Source organism: Engraulis encrasicolus, chromosome 19 (assembly GCF_034702125.1).
Source record: "Engraulis encrasicolus isolate BLACKSEA-1 chromosome 19, IST_EnEncr_1.0, whole genome shotgun sequence".
NCBI classification, from domain to species: domain Eukaryota; kingdom Metazoa; phylum Chordata; class Actinopteri; order Clupeiformes; family Engraulidae; genus Engraulis; species Engraulis encrasicolus.
The window spans coordinates 44,209,770-44,214,769 of NC_085875.1; the positions used below are offsets into that span (position 1 = coordinate 44,209,770).

The window sequence follows — 5,000 nt, forward strand, 5'->3', positions numbered from 1 at the left end:
ATCTTTGATGGGCAGGTTTTTTGGTGTATGCCTATTTCTGTAATCTTGTGATTACTTCACTGGTTTCTTCATTAGAATGTTGCCTCTTAATCGTATTTTGTTACAGAGAAGACTCGTGTCATGTTGCATTTATTCCAGTGAAGATGCTGTATTTGAGGAGTCTGGTGATTTAGATACACTGTTGGTCTTGGCATGTTGTATGGTGGCTTCTGGGGAAGCTTCTAATGCTTAGGGCAGAAGTGGGGAACCTATGTCTCGAGGGTCGTTTAGGGCCCTTGAGACCGTTTTATCCGACCCCTGATATGATTTGAATGTTGTGCAGCTTCACATGAAATATTTCATATTTTGTAAAGGAATCTTAGAAGTTACATTTAAAATTCAGTTATATTCGGGGAACCTAGAGAAGGTGGGGTCTGTCTTAAAGGTGGCTGCCTTCAATATACGGGCCCAAAGTGTAGGGGGAAATCCTGGTTTGTGTTCATATTACAGCCATTGGGGGACTTTAACGGCCCTTGTAGGAATTTGCAGTGCCCACTTGAATGAAAAAGATTCCCCACCCTGGCTTAGGGAGTTGGTCATAGGGCCAGAGGCAGATGTGGCCTGCATGCAGAGGCGTCAAAAGTAAAAGTAAATGTTCATGGTGTATAAGTACAACACTAGTGCATGATATTATATAGCTTTTGCACCAGTTACACAATTTTACCTAATGAGGTACTGTAGGCGTCCATGTTGTTTTTGAAAAACACTAAAAACCTAACAAGGACCCACCACAAATTTCATCCATCCAGCAGAAGAGTCAGCTGACCGTAAGATAACACACTGGTTACCCAGATTAGTTACTGGCACCTCTGTTGGAAGGAAACTGTGAAACTTCCTTTTATACTTTTACTTTTGACATCTCTGCGTGCATGGTAGAGGAAGAGTTCAGTTGACCTGACTTTCGCCAGATTGCTCCACGAATATTCATCCCTAGCTATGCCACAGGTGTAGGTCTCCAAAGGCGTGGTTTTATAAAAAAAAATCCTTGCTCATGATTGGGGAAACACTCGTCTGACATTTTTAATGAGCTGCTTATACTACTCAAATTTGAAAATATAGTTCAAATTACAGAAACTGTCGCATTTCACATATTTTTCCCTTCTCCACTACATTTACATTTTGACTACATTACATCTCTGTAAATCCTGCCATCTTGATTGGTTGTACTGCAGTTTTGGTTTGGTTTGGTTTGGGAGCAGGGCAAATCCAAAGGCCCTCCAGACCCTCGTGTGAGCGGAAATACACAAGCGTCTGGCGAGAGTCAGGCTAGAGCCAGTGGGTCACAGGCTTGCATCCCATAGAGAATCTACAGGATACAATATGAGGGAGTAAATAACTCATGCACTCTTGCATCCCCAAGTGCCCTTGAATGAGTGCCATCTAGGGATTGTCCATGCACTTTAAAAAACAAGTGGCCATCTCTGGATAAAAGTGGCCGCTAAACGTACAGTATGCTCTGGACTTAGACTGCAGCCTTGTCATAAGTGACATCCCTGTGACATCCCTGTAAATTACATTCCTGAAGAGCTCTGTTTGTTCCATTGTCATTTATCACGTTTTGAAATCCCACCCTGAAATTGTGCATCATAATAATATGTCAATCATTAAATCAATTTCCGTATGCATCACTTTCGTTATACATACAGAAAAAAACATGTTTAGAGACTAATCTATCCATCCTGGAGCTGCAACAGCATGCCACCCCACAGTACAGTACAAGCGCTCGCACAGACGTCCGTGTTCATTGAGATTGACTGCCAGTGTTTACCGTCACTAGATGAGTCACGCCATAAATAGAAGTCCGTGGGTCAATTTGATGGCGGTACGCAACATGGCGTTCGTTCGCTCTTTCGTTCGTTCGTTCAAGCAGGCAGCTTCTTTGTCACCAAGTGGCAGATTGCTAATGTTAAGGCATATTCAAGGAGGGATGGAGAGAACCATATGCTACTGTGGAGGAGGAGGAGGAGGAGAGGGGAAAAAACAACTTCAAGGTGAAACAAAGGGAAATAGATAACGATATGCAAGAATGAGACAGATGCCGAATCTCTATCGCACGCACACGCACACGCACACGCAAGCACGCACACACACACACAGAGACACACACCATGCCCCCGCACATGCACACACACACACACATACTTGTTTGCACATGTGCAAATAAACAATCAAATATACATACAGTGCATGCATGAAAGATCAAATTCATGTGTACCATAAAATAACACCACTGTATGTTAGATACTCTAGAAGCCTAGTTTAACCAATCATAATGATGCCTATGGAACAGAAGAACAATAAAAAACAAAGTGATACAATTCATGTACTAACTTGAATGTGTGGTAGAAAAGATGCTATCATGTCCTGTGTGCAGAAAGTGTCAGGAAACAAGTAGTGCGTATATATTGATGTGCACTGATTTTTATACAGACATGGAGTGCATAAGAAGTATTCAGATCAACTGTTTGTATTTCAGACAGCTGATCAGTTGATGGTATTTCAGTTTCAGGGACCTCACACCACAGGACAAGAGGATAAAGCAGAATTTAGTTTCACAGAGTGACACCTACCACTTTAGCTGAGAATATCCTTTCAAAACACTAACTACTTCCCTAACATGGATGGAATGTCATTTACAGTATGTTCTTGATACTGTATGTCTGTAATGTCATGTTTATGAAGCCCTCATGACAACCTCAGGTAGATGACTTCAAATATGCACTAACCTTTTTCAGTCCCATAATGCACGGCGTACCATCTGAGGCACACTGTAATAGTCATTGAAAGGTTAATTACCATAACCATAGTACTACTCTGCTATGTCATAACCCAGGGCTTTTAGTAAAGCACTACGACTCGGTCATTGCCAACCTGGTAACAACAAATTTATAATGCCGTGTTTAAAGGGTTAAATCTTAATATATAAATATTCAGATGAACAAGTGCTGGAATGTTGTACTGTGTTTTAAATTTTGAAAAATCATTCTCTGTGCTAAAATGTTCATTTCGGCGGTAGGCCTCGATTTTCTTTCTTTGCCTAGCCTGCATCAATGTGTGTACTGTCACAAATGTGCTTTGATGAAAAGATCATGGTCAGGCATAGTTTAAATCCATTGACTGGTGCTGAGCGGGTAATGAGACAGATGTCTTAGACACCTCCTTTCTTTTCTCCCAAAACCTCCACACAGAAATCCTCAGAGAATTTTAAATGGCTCTCATTATCTCAATTAATTCCACAAAAAATGGGAGGTTAAATTTCAGTGACCCCCTCCTCCCTTTGAATATTTACAAGTCCTCCTACATTCTGTTTTTTTCTTTCTTTTTTGCATTTTTAAACTCCTAATGAATCCACTGAACTGTCTCACATGAAAAAGGAGGCGGCATGAGCCATTTGTTTTGCTTGCTTTGGGGCGCTCGTCTTGCTCTATCGGAGCATTGGAGAGCTAGTGGAGTGCTTATTTCTTTTCACCCCATTGGTCCTGAATGGAAATACTTATTGAGGTGTTTTGTTGGGGGATTTATTTTTGACTCTGGACTTAGGTCTCAACACTCCTATTTCGCCAGGGTTTCTTACATATTTCACACCCATCTCTCAGACATTTTCCAGTATTTAATAGTCCATGGGATTCTCCCGTAATTTCTGACAGACAAAGTCATTTGTTTCAAAAAATCACAAAAGTATGCTGGATTGGGTCCTTTATTTGGTTCAGTGTACTGTGACTATTCTGGGAGGGAAAATGGCTGGGCAGTATTGGGCAGGTCTTTACCCCCTGAGCTTTGACTTTTGGCTGGAGTTCAGAGGACATGGTAGAATAATGCTCTGGCACATTGTGAGCGTTTTACCTTTTTCAATGTACCCTGGTCAGACATATATTAGAAATTCCAGTCATCTAGTGTCTTTATTTTAAAATCTGTGATTTGTATGACTTAAAAACAAACAAAACTGAGTCCTGAGAGCAAGTTTTGGCTTCCAAATAACCTACCCAGTGACAAAAATGCCACCATGTCTGGAAGGTAGTGGTTGGGTTTGATTGTTTACCACTGAGGATTGTGTGCTGAAAGTGCAGTGGCTCCAATCACACAAAGGGACCCAACGTGAAAGGCTTCTATTTGACGCTGCTCAATATTCAGAGGACTGACTAAAACCTCTCTCCTCAGAGCGGGTTGCTTTCCTTTAATTTCACAGTCCCGGACTAAAAACAATAGCCTTTACTTAAGAATTGTTGGATACTCCTGAATGCCCCTCAAAAACATCCCTCACACCTCTCTTTTTAGAAAACACGATTTGTGAAAGTATTAAATGGCTTTTCAATGAGAGGGTTGTTGTCAGCCAAAGTAGAGAAATCAGGTGTACTGCTGGAGGCCTGAGTCTGATGACATAGCCAACTCATAAATTCCCAGAAATGTCACAATTAAAAACACATTTTGTGGAGAAAACTGTTAGCAATATTGTGGACCTTCATTCATCTCATTGCCATGCTCTGCAGTTCGGCATCCAGCTTTCCAGACATGGATGAGCGCATTTTGGTTCAGGGCTGGACTGCTAATCTGACATAGAGGGCATTTTCCCAGTGTCCTCAGGGGTCAATGCTGTTGCTGTTGTTGATTTTTTTTCCGCCGTCACAGTTGACCGCGCCATTTAGCATATACATACTATACAAGTGACCTGTGTACTGTATGTATGAGCCAGGGTCTGATTATCCATAAGGGCCAGCGGCACAGTGCCCGGGGGCACCAACCATTTTGACCAGTGAGGTGGAACCACAAATGCAAACTTTGTTGTATATATTGTTTATAAAGGGGCACCATATAGTGTATACAGTATAGTGCCCAGAGGCACCATTTTGGCTAAACACGGTCCTGGTGTGAGCGGTTGGTATTTGCCTGAAATGCCCGGGACGTTTTGTTGTCCCAGTCCAGCCCTGTTTTGGTTGGTTCTCTGGCAAGAGTTTGCCACGGTT

General features: G+C 41.9%; 1 protein-coding gene across 1 annotated transcript in view; it reads left to right on the forward strand.

Annotated features, from left to right (window-relative positions):
• myt1lb (myelin transcription factor 1-like, b) overlaps positions 1-5,000 on the forward strand; it is a 165,651-nt gene that overhangs the window by 55,024 nt on the left and 105,627 nt on the right. The window lies entirely within an intron of this gene.